This window comes from Argentina silus (genome assembly GCF_951799395.1).
Source record: "Argentina silus genome assembly, chromosome: Y".
Taxonomy (NCBI): Eukaryota; Metazoa; Chordata; class Actinopteri; order Argentiniformes; family Argentinidae; genus Argentina; species Argentina silus.
In genome coordinates, this window is record NC_139654.1 from 32,432,657 (window position 1) to 32,456,888 (window position 24,232).

Here is a 24,232-nt window from a genome sequence, read left to right on the forward strand (position 1 = left end):
GGGAAGGTCGAGGCGATCCGCGGGTGGCCCCGCCCCCAAACCAAAAAACAAGTAAGGGTGTTTGTAGGGCTTGCCAGCTATTACCGGCGATTTGTTCCCCACTTCTCTTCCCTAGCAGGACCGCTGACAGAACTAACCTGGAACCGAATGCCGGATCGGGTCGAGTGGACGGCAGAGACGGAGAAGGCATTCGTAGGGCTGAAGGAGGCCCTGTGCTCGGACCCAGTGTTGGTGACCCCGGACTTCACTCAACCGCTGGTGGTGCAGACCGATGCTTCAGAGACCGGGGTGGGTGCCGTCCTGTCCCAGCTGAGAGAAGGTGAGGAACACCCCATAATGTACATAAGTCGAAAACTACTGCTGAGAGAGAAGAATTACTCGACGGTAGAAAAGGAGTGTCTGGCCATCAAATGGGCGTTGGAGACCTTAAAGTATTATGTATTGGGACGGCAATTCACCCTGGTCACCGATGCATGCACCACTGGTTTGGATGGCTCGGAACAAAGAGAGCAACGCCCGGGTCACCCGCTGGTTCCTCTCCCTCCAGCCCTACTCATTCTCTGTCCTCCACAGGTCCGGGGCAGCACACGGGAACGCGTCCAGTCCTGAGTCCTAGAGAGAGAGAGAGACAGAGAGAATTTTGGAATTTTAAAACAGACCATTATTTCTAGTGAATTCCGTTTACACAAGTTTTGCTGTTATCAAAAATTGCAACAAAACAAATTCATGCAAAAAAACGAACAGAAACACTCAAGGAATCTAAAATTCAGAACCACCGAGTTCTCTCTGACCGAACACAGCACATCCTGCACACCCCAAATGTTCACAAAGACTTCTGTCTTTTTTGTCAGTCTGTAAAAACCGAACTACACCCTGACCCGAGCTGCCAGTGTGGTGGAATTCCAAGTCAAAATACTTTGAAATAAAATGCCAAAGACTCGAGCTGATGGTTTATTCAGAGACTTTTATTTCAAGTAACAAAAGCCGAGGTGATTCACGAAGCATCTCCCGTTTGTCTCCCAGTACACCATATTTATACAATTCAAATTTAGGTTCCATGCCTCATATGCAAATCATTTACACTTCCTGGCTGTTCGCCACCAATATCATTCACCCGGTTCCTATACCTCGTCACGGCCTGGTTTCCCCTCCCATTTCTAAAGATAGTTCTCGGGTTGCTACAATATTGGTGGTGAGCTCATCGTAATTATCACAAGAATATTAGTACTGTGGTTCTTGTGCTTGGTACCGATGAACCTCCTTTCACCTACCAACCGCACTGTTATCAGTGTCTCCATAAATCGTCACTGCCTCTATCCCTTATCCTGTTTTCTTATGGAACATTTATCATTGTTTTTCATCACTCTATTTTAGGCTCTTTGCCCTGTCTTATATGGAATGTTTATAATTGGTTAATATTACATCACCCCCTGTACTACTTATTAATATTTCATGTTTTTCATGTTCTGGTGATCTGCTTCCTATAGGCTCTCATCCTTTCATGCAACTTCTAAGAACCTCTTCACATCATTCCCTTCATAAATCAACATCTGGTTATCTCCTGGTTTTACTCCCTTTCTACATCAACCTGTTTTCTTATGGAACATTTATAATTGTTTTTCATAATTCACTTTTAGCCTCTCTGTCCTGTCCTATGTGGAATTGTGGAGGGACATGCAGCGTTCGGCCTGTAGAGGGTGGTACGGGAGCGAGGTCTTGTCGCACACATGTTGCGAATGAAGCCTCGTTACCGGAGGGCGTAAGATGTGTGTGCCTCTGCTTTTCAGGAGGAGAGTGGCGGAGAAGACGGAACGCTTGCTACACGGAGACTGGAAAGTCACCAAGACCAAAGAACAAAGTATTACTAACCAATAAACGGGATTGATTCCCAGAACATTACCTCTGTGTCCGGACCTTGTTACAGTGGCGCCCAACCTGGGACAGAGACATGGAGACATTAACTACGGCCATTTCGAGGATGACGATGATCCTGGAACAGCAGGCCCTCCTGCAGCAGAACCAGCAGGCCGCGGTGGGAGAACTGACGGCGGCGAGGGCTGAGGACCGGGCCCTCCTCCGGGACCTCGTTGGGGCCATCAAGGCGGGGCCGGCGCCCAAGTTGGCACAAGGTCCCCCCAAGGTCCACCTCCAGAAAAGGGGGGACCTGGACGACCCGGAGGCGTTCCTGGCGGTGTTTAAGGGGACGGCGAGGATCTCGGGGTGGCTGGACGGTGAGTGGGCATACCATCTGCTGCCCCTCCTGTCAGGTGAGGCGCAGCTCGCTGCCCACAGCCTACCAACGGGACTACCCGTCCCTGGCCCGGGCAATTCGAGACCGCCTGGGCCTCACACCGGAAGAACACCATCGCCGGTTCCGGGCCCTGACGATGGAGGAGGGGAGCCGGCCCTTTGCCTACGCCCAGCGGCTGCGGGACAGCGCGTGGCGGTGGCTGGACCCGAGGAACAGCTCGGCGGAGGAGGTCGGGGACCGGGTGGTCTTAGAACAATTCATCACGGGGCTCCCGTCCCGAACCGCCGCATGGGTCCAGTACCACCGGCCCCAGGATCTCGCGGCCGCCGTGGGCTTGGCAGAGGACCATCTCTCCCTCTGTCAGGAGAGAGGCCGGCGCCCGCTCCGAGAACGAGATGGCACATCGAGAGCCAGCCCTGACCCCGCAGGAAGCACCCCGAGCGACAGGGGGGGTGTGTTGGCGATGTGGACGGCCGGGCCATGTTCAGGCCGAGTGCCCAGTGATGGAGGTGGGGCAGGTCGTCCGCATCGGTGACATACCGGCCCCTCCCCCTGGACCAGGAGCGGCGTATCGTGTACCGGTAAGGATACAGCATGATACGCACCAGGCGTTCTTGGATTCGGGCTGCATGCAGTCCATGATCCAGGAGCGCCTGGTTCGACCGGGGGCATTGTTAAAGGCATCGATGGTGTTGGTGAAGTGTGTGCATGGGGACATCCACGAATATCCTGTGGTCGCTATCGAAATTCATTATGAGGGAAAAAAACATAGTGTACAGGCGACGGTTAGCCCGCGCCTCACGCATCCCCTGATTCTGGGTGTAGATTGGGAGGGGTTTCCTCAAGCGGTAAAGCGGGCTGGTGTGAGGCGTGTAATGTGCTCTGTGCTGAGGTGGCGCCTCGCCGAGGAGCCGGAGCCGGCGGGGGGGTTTCAACCCGAGATTTCCCCGCCGAACTATCCGCTGCTAGGCGACTTCCCCCTCGAGCAGTCTCGGGACAAGACCCTACGATCGGCCTATGACCAAGTGATAGCAATTGATGGTACTTTGGTATGGCCAGACACAGTGCGCGCCCACCCCTATTTTGCGATTATCAGCGACAGGTTATACAGAGTAAGTCATGACTCACATAGTCAGGAGGAAGTAACCCAGTTGTTGGTTCCCCGTAGCCGCCGGGAAATGGTCTTCCAGGCGGCTCATTTCAACCCCATGGCGGGCCATTTAGGTTATGATAAGACACTAAACCGTATAATGGCTCGATTTTATTGGCCGGGAATTCGGGCAGAGGTGCGTAGGTGGTGCGCTTCTTGTCACGAATGTCAGTTGGTAAATCCCCCAGCCATTCCACGGGCCCCCTTGCGGCCCTTACCATTGGTCGAGAACCCATTCGACCGCATTGCTATGGATATTATCGGGCCATTTGATCGGTGTACACAGGGATATCGATTTGTGTTGGTCTTGATAGATTACGCAACCCGATACCCCGAGGCAATACCGCTGCGCAATATTTCTGCCAGGAGTGTAGCGCAGGCATTGTTTCAAGTAATCTCCCGCGTGGGAATCCCTAAAGAGATTCTCACCGATCAGGGCACTAATTTTATGTCACGCACCCTCAAAGAACTGTACGGCTTGTTGAACATTAAGGCGGTTCGAACCAGTGTTTACCACCCGGCCACTGATGGCCTTTGTGAGAGGTTCAATCGGACCTTGAAGTCAATGATCCGGAAGTTTGTACACGAGGACAGTCGGAATTGGCATAAATGGCTAGATCCCCTGCTGTTTGCGGTACGGGAAGTCCCCCAAGCTTCCACCGGGTTTTCCTCGTTTGAATTACTCTACGGGCGTAAGCCCCGGGGTGTCCTAGACCTTCTCAAAGAAAATTGGGAGGAAGGGTCTAGCGACAGTAAAAGTGAGATTCAATACGTCCTGGACTTGCGCACAAAGCTCCACACCCTAGGGGTTATCTCACGCGAGCATTTGCTGCAAGCCCAGGAGCGTCAAAAGCGCCTATATGACAGGGGAACTAACCTGCGAGAATTTACACCGGGAGACAAGGTGCTCGTACTGTTACCCACCTCCAGCACGAAATTACTCGCGAAGTGGCAAGGGCCGTTTGTGGTCACACGTCGCATGGGGGACGTGGATTATGAGGTAGTACGCTCGGACCGGGGGGATAGCTTGCAGGTGTATCACGTAAATCGAATAATGGAACGACGTGGTCACTGTCGCTCTGGCTACAATAATTCCAGAGAGAGATGAGTTCGGACCGGAAGTCCCAAAATCAAAAGTTAGCACTCCGGTCGGTATTGAACCATCTCTCTGCTAGCCAGGCCACGGACGTTGCAGATTTGCAAGCTAAGTTCGCCGACGTGTTCTCTCCCCTGCCCGGTCGGACTACGCTTATCGACCACCATATAGAAACGCAGCCGGGTTTAACGGTGCGCACGCGTCCCTATAGGTTACCGGCACACAAACGAGACATTGTGTGCAGGGAATTGGAAGCCATGCTGAAGCTGGGTGTGGTCGAGGAGTCCCGCAGTGACTGGTGTAGCCCCATCGTGCTTGTCAACAAGCCGGATGGGGCTATACGGTTCTGTGTGGATTATAGACGGGTTAATGCGGTCTCCAAGTTCGATGCCTACCCGATGCCCCGGGTTAACGAGCTCTTGGACCGGCTTGGCACGGCCAAATATTTCACGACATTGGATTGCACGAAGGGATACTGGCAGATTCCACTCTCGCCGGTATCCCGGGAGAAGACCGCATTCTCCACTCCGCTCGGGCTTTACCAGTTCACGGTGCTCCCTTTCGGGTTGTTCGGAGCCCCTGCCACTTTTCAGCGCCACATGGACCGCATTCTGCGGCCGCACTCTGCCTATGCTGCGGCCTACCTGGTTGACATTGTCATTCACAGTGACACCTGGGCGCAGCATATGCAGAATGTGGCATCTGTTCTGACGGCCAACCCGAAGAAGTGCGTGATCGGGCGGAGGGAGATCCGGTATCTGGGGTACCACTTGGGTCGAGGGGAGGTGCGGCCGCAGATTGAAAAGACTGCTGCCATCGCCGCCTCTCTGCGGCCCAAGACGAAGAAGGAGGTGAGGGCCTTCCTGGGGCTGGCTGGCTATTACCGGCAGTTCGTGCCGGGATTTTCAGAGCTGGCCAGTCCCTTGACGGACCTCACCCGGAAGGGTGCCCCGGATCCGGTCCAATGGTCGGGCCAGTGCCAGGGGTCGTTCGAGGCCCTTAAGGGCGCTCTTTGTGGAGAAATGGTCCTGTATGCGCCTGATTTTAACCTCCCTTTCTCCCTACAGACGGACGCGTCGGATAGAGGCCTGGGAGCAGTGTTGACCCAGCAGGTGGAGGGGGCTGACCGGCAGGTCCTGTACCTGAGCCGCAAACTGTCAGAGAGGGAGGGCCGGTACAGCACGGTGGAGAAGGTGTGCCTGGCCATCAAGTGGGAGGTCGGTGCCCTCCGCTACTACCTGCTGGGTCGCGCTTTCACCCTCTATTCCGACCATGCTCCCCTCCAGTGGCTCCACCGCATGAAGGATGTGAACGCGAGGATCACCCGGTGGTATCTCGCGTTGCAGCCCTTCAACTTTTCGGTCGTGCACAGACGGGGGGTGCAGATGGTCGTGGCAGACTTCCTCTCCCGTGCAGGGGGGGGGGAGTAGGCTGTCGGCCGTCGTATCCCCGGCCTGTGTCGGGCGGTGGGGGTATGTGGGGGGACATGCAGCGTTCGGCCTGTTGAGGGTGCTACAGGACCGTGGCCAGGGTACGGGAGCGAGGTTTTGTCGCACACCTGTTGCGAATGAAGCCTCGTTACCGGAGGGCGTAAGATGTGTGTGCCTCTGCTTTTCAGGAGGAGAGTGGCGGAGAAGACGGAACGCTTGATACACGGCGACTGGAAAGTCACCAAGACCAAAGAACAAAGTATTACTGACCAATAAACGGGATTGATTCCCAGAACATTACCTCTGTGTCCGGACCTTGTTACAGGAATGTTCTCTCTTTATTTGCTATAGAAATTTACCATACCAGCAGCCCAGTCAGCATCAGAACCACATCCTCTGACCCCTCACCCCTCACACGGTTTTTCCTTGTTTTCCAAATAGCTAATTTGGCCAGTCCTGAAATGAAATTCATTAGTGTGTGTACAGATAGGTGTGGACCATAGATAAAAAGACAAAAATAAATATTTTCTCCTAAGCCCTGAAACCATGACTGCAGTCGGCTGAATAGTCCAACCAGTCTGGAACACTGAATAAACAGATGGTATATTGTTTCTGTCTGCGAGCAGAAAGGACAGCCGTCCCCTGTGCCAGGATTGAGCTGCACCAGATACCTGTTTGTAGCTATGGCCCCATGTACAATCCTCCACTGGAGGTCACCTGTCTGTTTGTCAACGGGGGGTTTGTACAGGGACCCCCAACAGCCCCTCGGGGACGATTCCATGCCAAAAAACTCCACCTTGACACCTTCACCCCTGCCAGGGAGCGTACGTTTGAAACCTTCACACTGATATGATGCTGCTTTCTTCCCCAGTGTCTCAAAGTCTCCCATCTCTGGGGTCTTTAGAGACAGCAGGATGTCCTCCTCATCCTGCCACTGTCCCACAGCAGGAGAGACAGCATGGGAAGGAAAGACATACTCATATTCATCATCCCATTGGCCAGATAGAGTACGGTCTTCAGCAAACGCTCTGAGGATTTCTGGCAGGGAAGCACCGACCTCCTCCACCAGCCTGAGCAGCAGTCTATTGGATCTGATGTTGAGCAGTCCAGCTAGATGAGAGATGGAGGAGGTCTTCATGAGATGACCCAGCTTAACACAGCCAGCCTCTCTCAGTCTAGATCTCAGGGCTGACAGAAAACAGAACCTGAAAGGTGATGAAACTGTTTTCAAACAGGGGCTCCTCAAATAGCCACATTCCTGGTGTCATGGAACGTTAAAACCTGCCACGCCTGTAAGACAGACTGGTAAAAATGTGTCAGACCAGTTAAATCCATGGACTGGGGCCGAAGCAGGAACAAATGTTTGTTGTATCCTAAGCATCCAGTCCTCCTCAGCAGCAAACAGGCAGTATCTATCCATGGCAGGCCAAAGCTGTAAAGCAGTCTCTGAGCTGTCTGCTGCCTGAAGGCTGTGATACGTGATGCAATGTCAACCAGGCTCTGTCCTCCCACCTGTACCGGCAGGTACAGTATCGCTGATCTTAGCCAGTGCTGCCCTGACCAGAAGAAATCCACAACTGCCCTCTGAATTCCTTCAATCAGGCCCCTTGGTGGAGGTGAGACTATCAGTCTGTGCCAAAGGGTCGAGGCAACCAAGTTCTTGACAATCAAGACTCTCCCCCTGTAGGGAAGCTGAGGTAGCAGCCATTTCCATTTAGACAGTCTGGCACACACTCTCTCCATAGCACCCTCCCAGTTCATCCTCTGAAACTCATCTGTTCCCAGAAAAACACCCACAATGTTCATGCCCTGCCTTCCCCAGCTGAGGTTTCCTGGTAACTTTGGCCCTTCCTTGTCTGCCCACAGCCCAACCTGCAAAGCTCCACTTTTTTCCCAGTTCACTTTTGCTGAAGATGCCCTTTCATACATATCTAAACTACTACCCAGGAACTCCACATCTCTGTGGTCTCTAACAAACACATTAATGTCATCAGCATAAGCTGACACCACCAGCGAGAGCCGCTGAGGCAACCCTGGTAACATAAGTCCTGATAGCCTGGATCTTAATCTATTCAGAAGAGGCTCAATAGCTAAAGAGCATAGCTGTCCAGAGATAGGACATCCTCTATGAACCTGTACTGGACAGCTCAGCCCACCACCCACTTTCACCAAACAAAACGCTTCCTTATACACCAAACCCAGCACCTTCTCCAAAACCAAAAGCTCTTAAAGTGGAAAAAAGAAAACCATGGTCAACCCTATCAAACACCTTCTCCTGATCGAATGATATAATTCCAACATCAATACTGTACAGTTTACAAATATCAAATAAGTCTCTCATGAGAAAAATATTGTCCATGATAGATCTGTCCAGTACACAGTATGACTGGTTTCTGTGGATTATTAATTACAGAACGTTTTTAAGCCTGTTGGCAAGCACCTTTGAAAGAAGTTTGTAGTCTGTGCATAACAAAACCACTGGTCTCCAGTTCTTAAGTAAAGCCAAATCTCATTTTTTGGGTAACAGTGAACGAACTGCATGCCAACAGGATGCCGGTAACAGGCCTGTCTGAGAACACTCCTGCAGCACCTCCCACAGGTCAGCTCCCAAACACTTCCAGAAGTCCTTATGAAAGTCTGCAGGCAGTCCGTCTAGTCCAGGAGCTCTACCAGGAGCCATCTGACCCACAGCAGCAGTGAGCTCCTCCAGGTAGATATTGGCATCCAGGACAGCTCTGTCCTCAGAGCCCAGCTGGATGCCATGCAGCAGCTTGTCCACACACTCTCCTGTTACAGTCCCCCATCCTGAAGAAGGCGCTGTAGAACTCTACGGCATGTTGTCTCATCTCAGCCAGGTCAGTCGTCCCTGTTACCATCAGGGAGGCGGAGACAGACCATTTGTTTGGTCCGAGAGACAGACTTCTCCAGGTTAAAGAAGAAGGAGGTGTGAGCATCCATGTCTCTAACACTGGCGAACCGTGACCTGACCAAAGCCCTTTAACTCTTTAATGTAAAAAATAACCTAATTCCTGTTTCTTTTGTTGAAGCCTGTGACTGTCTCTGCTGTTGTGAGTGAATAGACTGTTTTCCAAATCCCTAATTTCTGAATGAGTCTTTTGACTCTCACTGTGGAATGACTTGTATATTGTTGACAGAAAACTCCTATGTGTGCCTTGCTCACTGCCCACCACTGACTTAATGACTCCTTTCTGACGTTCCTCTTCCTTTCTCTCCAGATTCCCCAGAACGTCTCAGATTTCTGGCAGAAATCACCGTCCTGAAGCAGCTTAACATTAAAGTGCCAGTATGAGCTGCATTTAGTGGTTGGTGAGATATGAAAATCTAAAGTAACTAAGTGATGGTCAGTGAAACCTACTGGGTAAATGTAACTGTTCAGTAACCTGTTTCTAAAACTATGTGACATGTAAACCCTATCCAGCCTGGCTGCACTCACGTTCCCATCCAACACCTTAACCCATGTGTACTGCCTAACTTGGGGATGTTTGACCCTCCATACATCTACTACACCTGTGATAAAGTGGCAGATGACTGTAAGTGAGGTTCCTCTCCTGTTCTATCTAATGTAAAATTTGTAGTGCAATTCCAATCTCCCCCCATCACTACACATTCGCTCTGATCACACTGCTTTAAGATATCCTTTATTTTCTGAAAGATGTCCAGCCTGTCTAAGCCCTGATTCAGAGCATAGATGTTAAAGAAACAGAAATGTCCTGTATTTCTGCTCTGACCACTAAAGCCCTGCCTGTCACTATCTCTGTGGTGGAGATGATATTAACATCAAGCCCTGGAGAAAAGAGAATGGCTACACCAGCAGAGAAGTTAGTGAGACAGAATGTACTGGCCCTTCCACCACAAACTCCAGTCAATCTCATTCTCTTTGTCGTATTGTTCGCTGATGTGTTGTATTGTTAGGTGATTGTAGGTGCTGTGTTGTGTTGTTAGGTGTTGTGTTGTTAGGTGATGTGTTGTATTGTTAGGTGATGTTAGATTATATGTTGTATTGTTAGGTGATGTGTTGTGTAGTTAGGTGATGTTAGGTGATGTGTTGTATTGTTAGGCGATGTGTTGTATTGTTAGGTGATGTGTTGTATTGTCAGGTAATATGTTGTATTGTTAGGTGATGTGCTATATTGTTAGATGATGTTAGGTGATGTGTTGTATTGTTCGGTGATGTTAGATTATATGTTGTACTGTTAGATGATGTGTTGTATTGTTCGGTGATGTTAGATTATATGTTGTACTGTTAGATGATGTGTTGTATTGTTAGGTGATGTTTTTATTTATTTTTACTTAACCTTTATTTTACCAGGGGAGTCCCATTGAGATGACGAGACATCTTTTTCAAGGGAGCCCTGGCCAAGAAAGCAGCAACACAGTTTAAAACAGCAAACATCTGCAGAGTAACATAACATATAAGCAACATATAAGCAAGCAACACCAAGAGCACAAAAGGCAAAGCACACAGGATCCTATGTGTAACAGTAGACACACAAAAGCAACACACAATCAGCATTAAAGGTACAAAAGCAAGACATAGAACACAACACACAAGCAAAACATTAAAACACATAAAATACAAAGCATTAACAGTAAACACCTCGCAGAGGCATAAGGAGACAGGGGGAAACAGGTCTAGTGGAAGCAGTTACAGACTCCTATGGAGTCTGCTTCCAAGCCCTTCACTAGACTTTTAAAAGTTTTGTCGTACATGTCACATGTCAGATGGTTGGAAAAGTTATTAAACCTGCTCCTCTTCGTCCGATCCCCGCTATAGGCGAGGCATTTGAGCATGTCCTGGTCGACTGTGTCGGTCCTCTACCAAAAACAAAGAGTGGAAATCAGTACTTGTTAACAATGATGTGTGTAGCTACTAGATACCCCGAAGCTATCCCTCTTAGAAAGATAACATCGCAGTCTGTAGTGAAGGCCCTGATCAAGTTTTTCTCTACATTCGGGCTGCCCAAGATAGTACAAACAGATCAAGGTACTAACTTTCTATCAGGCATCTTCGAACAGGTTTTAAAATCATTAGCTATTATTCACCGTGTCTCTAGTGCTTATCACCCGGAGTCGCAGGGTGCCCTAGAGAGATGGCATGGCACCATTAAGTCTGTGTTGCGCAAATACTGCCTGGAGAACAACAAAGATCGGGATGATGGGGTCCCGTTGGCTCTATTTGCAGTTAGAGAAACAGTACAGGAATCCCTAGGTTTCAGTCCAGCTGAGTTAGTGTTTGGCCACACTGTGAGGGGGCCATTGAAAGTGCTCAAGGATGAAATCCTGGGTGAGGGTCTGTCAACAAAGAACAATGTCCTCAGCTATGTGAGTCGTTTTCGTGAGCGGCTGCACGGAGCATGCAGCCTGGCTAAAGAGAGTCTGTTGGGAGTTCAGGGTGACATGACGACGCGGTACGACAAGAAAGCTCTTCTCCGATCTCTTGTACCAGGAGACCAGGTGTTGGTCCTGTTACCTATTCAGGGGTCGTCTATGTCAGCACGATTTTCAGGTCCTTATGCCGTTGAGAGAAAGTTGAGTGAAACTGATTATATAATCAGAACCCCTGATCGGAAGAGAAAAACACGTGTCTGTCACCTTAACATGCTTAAACTATACCACGACCGAGAAAGCTTCAGTCCCGAAAGCAGAGTGCCCCCAGTGGCCACTGTTGGAGTGGCTGGTCCTAGCTCCCATCCGTCTGATTGTGACGAAGACGGGTTAGATACCCGTAGATTTCAGCAACAAATCCCTCGATTGACCAATTCAGAGATGCTAAACAACCTTCCGAGTCTTATGTCACATTTGAGTGCTGAGCAACAATCAGAGCTGGTATCATTAATCTCAGATTTCTCCTGCCTGTTTGGAGACGTTCCATCTCGTACTAATGTCCTGGAGCATGACATAGATGTGGGCGATGTTCGACCAATAAAACAACATCCCTACCGCGTTAACGCTGTCAAGAGGGCAGCTATGAAACAGGAGACTCAGTACCTGTTAGAACATGGTCTGGCTAAGCCTAGTTCCAGTCCGTGGAGTAGTCCTTGCCTACTTGTTCCGAAACCAGACTCGACTTTTAGATTTTGCACGGATTATCGAAAAGTAAATAACATCACGGTTTCTGATTCGTTTCCACTTCCACGCATTGATGATTGTGTGGATACCATTGGTTCTGCTACCTTTGTGACAAAGTTAGACCTGCTTAAAGGGTATTGGCAGGTGCCCCTTACAGCTCGTGCTTCTGATATCTCAGCTATTGTCACTCCCGATACCTTCTTGCAGTACACAGTGATGGCGTTTGGCCTGAAGAACGCCCCAGCCTGTTTCCAAAAGTTGGTAAACACCGCACTCGGAGACGTTCCAAATTGTACGGCATATTTGGATGATGTAGTGGTTCATTCCACAACTTGGGAGGAGCATGAGTGCTCTCTCCGCACCGTTTTTCAGCATCTGGCAGACACATCTCTGACCGTCAACTTGGCAAAATGTGAATTTGGAAAGGCAACGGTGACGTACTTGGGTAAGCAAGTGGGTGGTGGCAAAGTGCGCCCCCTTGCTGCCAAGTTGATAGCGATCCGTGACTTTCCAGTTCCTACCACTAGGAGGGAGTTGCGCCGGTTTTTAGGAATGGCGGGATATTACAGGGGTTTCTGTAAAAACTTTTCCTCTGTTGCTGCTCCTTTGACCGACCTTGTGAGTCCTAAACTTTCTTTCCAGTGGACCGATGCCTGTCAGACGGCCTTCGAGAGCTGTAAGGCTCTTCTATGCAGCGCTCCCGTGCTTAGTGCACCAAGTTTCAGCCTCCCCTTTGCACTGGAGGTCGATGCCAGTTGCATTGCTGTTGGGGCAGTATTGATTCAGTCGGATGAAGATGGTTTAGATCATCGGATACTTCTCGAAGAAATTCAACAAATGCCAGATGCGGTACTCTACTGTAGAACAGGAGACCCTGGCCCTACTGTTGGCCTTACAGTTTTTTGATGTGTACGTGGGGTCCAGTACTGTACCCATTGTGGTCTACACTGATCACAATCCCTTAGTTTTCATTCACCGAATGTATAACCACAACCGTCGACTAATGAGGTGGTCCTTGTTTCTACAAAACTACTCCCTAGTCATCCGCCATAAGAAAGGCACTGCTAATGTCTTCGCGGATGCTCTGTCCCGGTGTGGACAGCCATGAGAAAATATTATTTGTTTTTGTTTTGAAAGTCATTATTTTGGTAACATCATATTATTTTTTACTCCACTATTGAAATGTGTTTGTTGATGTAACATGTTTTTTCCTCCCCAAGGGTTATGGTTTGTATCAAATGGGTTGATATTTGAGGGAGGGAGTGTTACGGGTGGAGAGGTCTTTTTCTGTTAGACCTGGGGTGTTTTGTAGTGATGGCAGTTTGACACTGAAGCTTCGATACGTGCTTCAAACACTGACCAACAATTTTATCGAAGCACTGCTTCAAAGCTTGCTTTGGTGCGAAAAAAATCACGTGACATATGACGTCCGAAGCAGCAACTGCTTCGTTGCCTGAATGAATCACCTGACTGGTTCGCGGTCCAATCAGGTGATTCACTGGCACTGCCTCGTCTCGATTCTGACAGGTGATGGGTTGCGACAGTTTTGAATTTGAGTGCCTCAACACTTTATAACCGCTCTAAACAATGCACAATTTGTGGATTGTCGTAGTAGGTGCGTTGTTGCTGTTGAGTTGTTGGTATTGCGTTTGTATTCTCTGAGTGTTCTTCTTGTAATCTTTGAGTGTTCCCCATCCCACATAATCACCCCCTGCCATAGTTACACAAACACACCCAACCTATGCCATATTTTCCCCAGCACTCTCTCCTCAATAACACAATACACACATTCATCAATCTTTATTTGTAAATAGAACATGATACTCAGTCTTAGTGTGTGTGTGCATCAAAGAATTTCATCAAAGCAAAGATACTGTAGCGAACGGCGGGGTAGAGCAGCTTGCCTTAAGCGGGTATCGAACTCGCAATCTTTCGCTTACAAACCGGCCGCGCTAGCCACAACACCAAGAGCGGTAACTCCCTTGGCAGAATTGCTAACGGGCCTTTCACAGGGTCGTTACAATACTTTAAATCCAAGGGTGATCAAAGCAAAGATGCTTCAGAACAAAAGATCTTTTCTACAAAAGTAAAGTAGTTTCTCCAACACTGCTCATTGAGGTGTGTGTGTGTGTGTGTGTGTGTGTTCGTGCGTGCGTGCGTGCGTGTAATTAAAAGCCTCCTGTCCACCAACTAGCCTGCCTAATTTGACTGCAGCCTTGCACTTCGCCAGGAGAGGTCACTAGTGATGGGCAAATGAAGCTTTTGTGAAGCACTGAACCACTTGAGCCAATTGTTTCGAAAATGGGTTCATTACTCGAAGCTTCAGTTACAGTGACCTCTCCTGGCGAAGTGCAAGGCTGCAGTCAAATTAGGCAGGCTAGTTGGTGGACAGGAGGCTTTTAATTACACGCACGCACGCACGAACACACACACACACACACACCTCAATGAGCAGTGTTGGAGAAACTACTTTACTTTTGTAGAAAAGATCTTTTGTTCTGAAGCATCTTTGCTTTGATCACCCTTGGATTTAAAGTATTGTAACGACCCTGTGAAAGGCCCGTTAGCAATTCCGCCAAGGGAGTTACCGCTCTTGGTGTTGTGGCTAGCGCGGCCGGTTTGTAAGCGAAAGATTGCGAGTTCGATACCGGCTTAAGACAAGCTGCTCTACCCCGCCGTTCGCTACAGTATCTTTGCTTTGATGAAATTCTTTGACTAAGACTGAATATCATGTTCTATTTACAAATAAAGATTGATGAATGTGTGTATTGTGTTATTGAGGAGAGAGTGCTGGGGAAAATATGGCATAGGTTGGGTGTGTTTGTGTAACTATGGCAGGGGGTGATTATGTGGGATGGGGAACACTCAAAGATTACAAGAAGAACACTCAGAGAATACAAACGCAATACCAACAACTCAACAGCAACAACGCACCTACTACGACAATCCACAAATTGTGCATTGTTTAGAGCGGTTATAAAGTGTTGAGGCACTCAAATTCAAAACTATCGCAACCTATCACCTGTCAGAATCGAGACGAGGCAGTGCCAGTGAATCACCTGATTGGACCGCGAACCAGTCAGGTGATTCATTCAGGCAACGAAGCAGTTGCTGCTTCGGACGTCATATGTCACGTGATTTTTTTCGCACCAAAGCAAGCTTTGAAGCAGTGCTTCGATAAAATTGTTGGTCAGTGTTTGAAGCACGTATCGAAGCTTCAGTGTCAAACTGCCATCACTAGAGGTCACTGTAACTGAAGCTTCGAGTAATGAACCCATTTTCGAAACAATTGGCTCAAGTGGTTCAGTGCTTCACAAAAGCTTAATTTGCCCATCACTAGTGTTTTGTTTGTTTGTGTTCTCTCTCTTGTGTTCCAGCAGGTCCCTCCTGTCAGGTGAATCAGTGGGAATGCCTGGCAGCTGGGATCCATCAATCAAGTCTTCATTTGTCCATCAATTAACTCACACCACACCCTATTTAAGTTATTTTGTTTGGTTCCTCAAGAGGAGTGGCAGTCCTCATTTGGTTTGGTTAAGTTAGAGAGGTGGCAGCTCTCCTTTTGTTTTTTGATACTTTGTTTAGGATGTAGTTTATGTTCCTGAGTTTTCACTTTGTTTATTTTTTTAGTTTGTTTACCTTTTGTTAACCTTGTTTTTTTCTCTTCTTTTTTTTTAGCCGGGCACAGAGTTCGAGAGGTAGGGTAATTAGTTACAAACCTGCAGGTTTACATCTTGTCCTGCACACACGTAGGGTAACCCTTGTATTGTTTTGTTTAGATGCTTCGGCGCCGGTCATGGGGATTAGTTTAGGGGGTTAGCCTTGGGGTTGTTTTTGAGTTATAAGTTTAGATTTAGTTTTTTTCCTGGGGTTTTTCCTTTAGTCGTCGCTGCTTAGCTCAGGGGGTTGGGTCTATGTTGTGTCTCGTTCTCTGTGTCCCGTGCTGCTGCAAATAAATTATTATTGAACAGACTTTTGGTTGTCACTGGTCTCCTTCGTTCATGCTCTCACTGTCCTGTGTTGCGCCGGCGGTCCCCTACCACCAGGGGGTTTGGGCGTAACAGCCCCGACCGGGATCAGATCCTCAATTTGTAAGTCAGTCTGTAAGTGGTTCCAAGCTACAGGGGCGGCGAACCTAAAGGCCTGCTTCCCAAGTTCAGTGCGAACCTTAGGGACGTAAAGTAAAAGTGCTCGAACGCAAACAGTAATTACTAGTTTTGAGCGAGATGTACCCACCAAGATAAGAGGGGAGCAGACCAAGGATAGACTTATATATAAAGATGTACCAGTAAGTAGTGATGGGCAAATGAATTTTTTGTGAAGCACTGAACCACTTGAGCCAATTGTTTTGAAAATGGGTTCATTACTTGAAGCTTCAGTTACAGTGACCCCTCCTGGAGGTCAAGGCTGCAGTCTGCAGTCAAATTAGGCAGGCTCGTTGGTGGACAGAAGGCTTTTAATTACGCACACATACACACACACACCTCAATGAGCAGTTTTGGAGAAACTACTTTACTTTTGTAGAAAATATATTTTGTTCTGAAGCATCTTTGCTTTGATCACCCTTGGATTTAAAGTATCTTTGCTTTGAAAATTATTTGATGCACACACACACTATCATGTTCTATTTACAAATAAAGATTGATGAATGTGTGTATTGTGTCATTGAGGAGAGAGTGATGGGGAAAATATGGCATAGGTTGGGTGTGCTTGTGTAACTATGGCAGGGGGTGATTATGTGGGATGGGGAACACTCAAAGATTTTTAGTGAGGTACATTATTTTTTCAAGAGTTTTTGGATTGAGCCGGTTTCTTTTTTTGCTCACAACTTCTCCACATTTGGAAAATACTCGCTCACAAGGAACCGATGATGCTTGCGTGCATAAAAATTGTTTTGCTAATTTAAACAGATGAGGGTACACATTTTGATGGTTCAGCCAGTAAGCCAGTGGGTCTTCTGATCTTTCCAGCGGTGGATCAGTCATGTACCGCTGCACCTCCACTACAGCATCCGCTGTGGCATTCCTTGCCCTCCTTGCTTCAGAAGCATCTCTGTCCAGAGTTGCCCAAAGGTTAATATCTGAAAGACAAACATGACGGTAATCATCAGTACTGAAAGGTTTCAATTTGTATCCTTTTTTACTTGTACTTATTTTGTCCTGCATTTTATCAATTAACTATTTATAACATTACCTGTGGATGATGGATTTTCAACATTTGCTGGTGCTGGTTGAGCTGATGTGGAGGGCTGTTCTTCTGTAGGTGTGTCAGGTGGTGTGTATCTTATCAATTGTGAGCATTGTGCTGTCAGTCGTTTTACTGATGCCTGTGCTTGATTGTAGAATCCAATGGTTTTGAATCTAGGATCCAGCAGTGTTGAAAGGGTCAGTGCTGTTTGGTTCTCTATAGTGTCAAACTTGTTTTGCATCAGTGACACCAAGTTCTGTCCCAGTAGTTTAGCCGTGTTGTGGCTTCTTTTCCCCATTGTGTCATACAAGTATAAGATTAACATTTTTGTCATTGGGATAACCTTTGACCCTGAGACTCTCTTCTCCTCGGACAGTTCTACTGTTGCCTGGTAAAAGGGGGCAAGCAATTGCAGGCATGCAGCAGCTGTTTCATAGTCCTCAGAGGACAGAGGTCTCACGTCTGTTCTCAGCGTTGCAAGAGCTGCCCCCACTGACTGTCTCTCTTCGAAAAGGCGTTGTAGCATGAGGAAGGTGCTGTTCCAGCGTGTGTCCACCTCCTGAATAAGCTTCATCACTGGACGATTCATCTGCTCCTGCACTTGTCTGAGCTTCTCTTTTGCTGTTGTGCTGGTTTTGAAAAATTCGTGCCCTTGTGCGTAGGTCTTCTAGGCCAGGAGTTGCATTAAGAGACTTCTTCACCACTAAATTTAGTGAATGAGCAAAGCAAAGTGCATGTCTTAGATTTAAACTTCTGACAGAGGCAACCATATTAGCTCCTGCATCTGTCACAATCGAGGTCACTTTGCCTTCAATGCCCCATTCCTCCATGACAGACCTCGTTGCAGCAGTGATGTTATCAGCTGTATGAGCTTCAGGGAAAGGCAGCACTCCCAAAAGCACTGTGGCCAGCTTCACAGAGTCATCCACATAATGGCAGGTCACTGCTAGATATGCATCCATATTAATGGAGGTCCACATATCAGCAGTCAGGCTCACAGCCTCTACCCTCTGCATGACAGCCTTGGTCTTGGTCTTCTGCTCCTCGTATCTCTGGACCACCATGTTCTTTAGAGCCCGTCTGGATGGAAGAGTGTATGTGGGATCAAGCAATGCCACAAACTCCTTGAAGCCACAGTCATCCACGATGGAAAAAGGCTGCGAGTCTTTCACCACCATATTCACAAGAGCCTCATCTAGCTCTCGCTTCCGGTCCACTAAGACAAATAAATAAAAACATAAAGAAATAAAAAGAAAATGAATAAAAGAAAATAAGGATTTATGTGAAATTGCATTAAAATGAAGCAGGCCTATGAGTCATGGAATACAGTCATATCATATTGTGTTAGTGTGTCTAGTTAATAACAATATAATACATATAGCCGACCTTGATTTGTGTTCCCCTGGTTAGCAGCAGCTCCATGCTGCTAAGGATACTTAGCATGATATTCCCATGATACTTCAGTTCAGATGAACACACCAAGCACCGGACCTGTAGAGAAAGCCATTTGTAAATAAAAATACAATTTGAGTCTATAAAGCTGTAGCCTAATGGCTACACTAATCATATACATCATTTTACTGTAATGCTACTTAGTATAGACTTGAGATAGACCATAGCTATAGGACTGTACTGACAGTTACTGTTGTATAAGTAACTTTACTTTTCCTACGTTAAATATTAAACAGCCAGCACACCTACCTTATCAGGAGCGATCCGATTGAAGTGTTCCCACATGTCAGAACGACCTCTCCTCCTGGCTGGCTCCATAATAATCTAATACAAACGCAATTCCAACAACGCACCTACTACGACAATCCACAAATTGTGCATTGTTTAGAGCGGTTATAAAGTGTTGAGGCACTCAAATTCAAAACTGTCGCAACCTATCACCTGTCAGAATCGAGACGAGGCAGTGCCAGTGAATCACCTGATTGGACCACGAACCAGTCAGGTGATTCATTCAGGCAATGAAGCAGTTGCTGCTTCGGACGTCATATGTCACATGATATTTTTCGCACCAAAGCAAGCTTTGAAGCAGTGGTTCGATGGAATTGTTGTTCAGTGTTTGAAGCACGTATCGAAGCTTCAGTGTCGCATTGCCATCACTACCAGTAAGTTAGCCTGCGAAAGGCCAATGAAGGCCACTGAACTCTGGCATAAAGGGTGCAATGGTGAGTGAGAGCTTTGCAGCCCGTGACCATCAAACGCACAGTCAGCAGCTAAGTGCGGAGAAGGCACGTTTTTTAGAGGTGGGGACTGGTTAAACAGGGAACCAGAGGCAATGAAGTGTTCATTAAAGCATTCCAGCATGTCTTTTTTATCTGAAATGGATTTGGTGTCCTCAACAATACAAGGGTATGTGTATGACGGGTATTAGAGGTTGATAAAGATTTTATGGCTTTCCAGGATTTCCTGGGATTATTCAAATTGTCAGTCAAATAAAAATCAGACTTGGCTCGTCTAGTAAATGAAGTAAAACGGTTGCGAATTTGTCTAAAATAGAGCCAGTCAGCCTCGGTCCCTGTTTTCCTAGCCCTCGCCCAAGCCAAATTTCTTTCATGGAGTAATTTAGACAGTTCAGGGGAGAACCATGCATTGTCTCGTCCCTTAACCCTGTACCTTCGAACAGGAGCATGTTTATCCACAGTACGAGAGAACAAGTCATAAAAAAGTGACCAAGCAATTTCAACATCATCAATGAGATCGATTTTCTCCCAGTCAAGGTGAAATAAGTTCACAACACAAATACATCACAAATAAGTTCACAACAAGTGCAAAAAGCCTTGTTCAGAGAAGTGCTTCAAATCTCTTTTTTTAACAAAGCGAGGCCTAGACTTTGGAATTTTAGCATTTCTAATTGCAGCAATTACGCAGTGATCACTAACGTCATTTGCAAAAACACCAGCCTCAGAATATTTGTGGGGAACATTTGTTAAAAACAAATCAATTAAAGAGGATTTCTCTGGGTATTTGGGGTTAGGGTGTGTGGGGGACCCGATAAGTTGGGTAAGATTTAGTGAGCTACAGAGATCTTTAAAAAAGAAATAGGCTTAAGCCAATCCCAGTTAAGGTCACCTGTCAAAATGATCTCGCTGTACTGCAGTTGTGATAGCAACTGTGACAGCGTTGGAAGTGCATCAGCAACAGTCTTTTTTTTTTTTAAAGGCATTTCTGCTTTATTGGGATAGAGATAGTAGAGATTGACAGGAAGGATGGGTGAGAGAGGAGGGATGACATGCAGGATATGTCGATGGCCGGAATCGAACCAGGGACCTTGCGATGATATGGTATGCCACTGAGCGCCCCGGAAATTTAGTCTTTTTTTGCGATTCCCCCCCCCTCTCCTGGGGCGATCACATTGATAAACATTATACCTGTTACACAGGAACGTCTGAGGAACCAAATGACGGCACATAGAGAAGGTGGTGGGGTTTAGCCCGAAGGCATATTTAATAATAATAAAAGGGAAAAGGGTAGGGAAGAGAAGGATAATCCAAGTGGGTCGTCGGGGTCCGGTCCGGGGTGGATAACGGGAGGTCCAGTGTTCGGGAGAGGGGAAAGGCGCCGTGGGGTAATCCGTGGGGAGTAGACGGGGTTCAGTCCAGGGGTCGGTAGCAGGGAGGTCCAGTAGCGAAGAGGGAGTAGGGGCTAGGTCCATGGATGGGTAGAGGAGGGGAATCCGAGGAAGACTAGGGTTCTGGATGGGGCACAGGAGAACACGGTGATACACACACAGACACAAGGGACACGGGAGGATAGCAAAACTGGCTGGAAACGTATGTGGAGACTCGAAAAGTTACTGTGGGACACAGTACGTTCTGGTGCCGGAGTGGAGTTCAGGCAGGGTTCTTATAGGGAGGTGATTGCTGATGGTTCTCAGATGTGCTGAGTGGAGACAGGGAACAGGTGCGCTGTCGACTGGGAGGGTGACGCTCCAGCGATGATCGCCTGGGCCTCAAGGTGGTGCCAGAGGGCCGGTCAGGGAGAGGGACCGTAACAATACCCACCAATAGAGATGTCCTTATCCACGACAGACCTAGTGAGCCAGGTCTCGGATAGCACAATAACGTCGGCATCAGTAGATTTGGCCCAGATATGTAAGATATCAATTTTAGGAAGCATACTACATATGTTCATATGAATAACACCCAGACCAGACCTGCACTTGAAATCTGCTGGAGTATCACAAATCTTTATGTCGGTGTCAGCAGGGCCAGGGTTTGGCTGTATATTACCAGAGATTAACAGTAAAAGAAGAATCAAATACCTCTGCTTAGAAACACCATGGGGCGACTCATTTTTTGAGTGTAGCATATTAACAAAGACAATGATATGAGTTTTCAGAGAACACAACATTTTTTTTTTAAAACAACGAGGCACAGAATGCGAGGCAACTCGATGGAGTTGAAAGTGAAAAGCAACTCGATGTGTTGTTGATGTGTTGTATTGTAAGGTGATGTCAGGTGATGTATTGTTCGATGATGTGTTGTATTGTTAGGTGTTGTGTTGTTTGGTGATGTGTTGTGTTGTTAGGTGATGTAAGTTATATGTTGTATTATTAGGTGATGTGTTGTGTTGTTAGGTGATGTGATGTTAGGTGATGTGTTGTATTGTTAGGTGATGTGTTGTGTTGTTATATATGCCATATATAATATAATATATGCCGTTTAGCTGATGCTTTTATCCAAAGCGACTTACATTGCAGTGAGTGCATACATTTTTCAGTATATACAGTGGGGGAAATAATTATTTGATCCCCTGCTGATTTTGTTAGTTTGCCCGATTACAAAGAAATGAGCGGTCTATAATTTTTATGGTACTTTTGTTTTAACAAATAGACACAGAATATCAACAAAAAAAGTCCAGAAAAACATATTATATAAAGTTATAAATTAATTTGCATTTGATCGAAGGAAATAAGTATTTGATCCCCAAGCAAAACATGACTTAGTACTTGGTGGAGAAACCCTTGTTGGCAAGCACAGAAGTCAGACGTTTCTTGTAGTTGGTCACCAGGTTTGCACACATCTCAGGAGGGATTTTGGTCCACTCCTCTTTACAGATCCTCTCCAAATCCTGAAGGTTTCAAGGCTTTTGCTTGGCAACTCGAAGCTTCAGCTCCCTCCACAAATTTTCGATAGGATTAAGGTCTGGAGACTAGCTAGGCCACTCCATGGCCTTAGTGTGCTTCTTCTTGAGCCACTCCTTTGTTGCCTTGGCCGTATGTTTTGGGTCACTGTCATGCTGGAAGACCCATCCACGACCCATCCTCAGTGCTCTGGCTGAGGGAAGGAGGTTCTCGTCCAAGATCTTACGGTACATGGCCCCGTCCATTGGCCCCTCAATGCAGTGAAGTCGTCCTGTACCCTTAGCAGAGAAACAACCCCAAAGCATAATGTTTCCACGTCCGTGTTTGACGGTGGGGATGGTGTTCTTGGGATTGTAGCATTCAGCATTTCTCTCCCTCCAAACAACGAAGAGTCGAATTTATGCCAAAGAGTTCAATTTTGGTCTCATCTGACCACATCACCTTCTCCCAAGCCTTCTCTGAATCATTTAAGTGTTCATTGGCAAACTTCAGATGGGCCTGTACATGTGCCTTCTTGAGCAGGGGGACCTTGCGGGCACTGCAGGATTTCAATCTGTTACGGTGTAGTGTGTTACCAATGGTTTTCTTGGTGACTGTGGTCCCAGCTGCCTTGAGATCATTACCAAGCTCCTCCTGTGTAGTTCTGGGCTGATCCCTCACCCTTCTCATGATCATCCTTACCCCACGAGGCGAGATCTTGCATAGAGCTCCAGGCCGAGGGTGATTGATGGTGATTTTGTATTTCTTCCATTTTCTAATAATTGCACCAACAGTTGTCTCCTTCTCATCAAGCTTCTTGCTGATGGTCTTGTAGCCCATTCCAGCCTTGTGCAGGTCTACAACTCTTACCCTGATGTCCTTTGAATGTTCTTTGGTCTTGCCCATGGTGGTGGAGAGGTTGGAATGGAAGAGATTGATTCTATCGACAGGTGTCTTTTATACCCTGTGACGGCCGCCGGGGTGTGCGGGCGCGTCACGGACCCAAACACAGTGTAATCAGAGAGGTCCACACCAGAATTACAGTCAACAATATTTATTCGATTAGCGGGGAGAGGGAAATGATAGAGAGAGGGTGGGGGTGAGAAGGCGTCGTGTCGTTCAAGGGCCTCGCAGGAGATCCGTCGTCGGGAAGATAGCAGGGGGTTCGGTACACGGTGGGTGGTCCTCTTACGTTCCAGGTCGGGGCGGCAGCGGGGTAGTCAGACAGGCGAAGGTTGGCAACGTAGCGGGCTCTCAGTCGTTCTCGGGGTCGGGCTTCAAAGGGGGCTCTCCTATGGTCAGGGATCAAACACAGGACAACGGTGACTTGGCTTACTCTTTCTCTCATCAACTGCTCCGTGGTTCGCCGTAGCAACTCTTCCCCACTGGGTGCTCCGTTGGCTCCTTTTGTACGGTCTCTGCTGCTCCTGCTGATGCCCTTCAGCTGTGCCTTGATTATCAGGAACTCCATGTATGGGCATACGGTGATTATCTCCACGGGTTGCAGCTGTGGCCCCTTGGGGCGCAGGAACTCCATACATGGTCCTGCCAAAGACAACACGGGGCAAGAGAGGGACAGCAGAAACAGCAGAGACAAAGCGAGGCGAGATATATACTCCATTTACCACCGTCCCACACTCGCGCATGGGCTTAGGCACGGGCCGGGCGCCACAACCCATAACAAGCAGAGCTTAGGAGTACTTTCTTAAAGTGACAGGAGTAATCTGTGTGCCTCATGGGCATATAACCGGTCTGTATGAGCCAGAATTCTTGCTGGACTGTAGGGGATCAAATACTTATTTCCTTCGATCAAATGCAAATGAATTTATAACTTTATATAAAGTGTTTTTTCTGGACTTCTTTGTTGATATTCTGTCTCTATTTGTTAAACTAAAAGTACCATAAAAATTATAGACCGCTCATTTCTTTGTATGGCCCCAGCGAGAAACAAACCCACAAC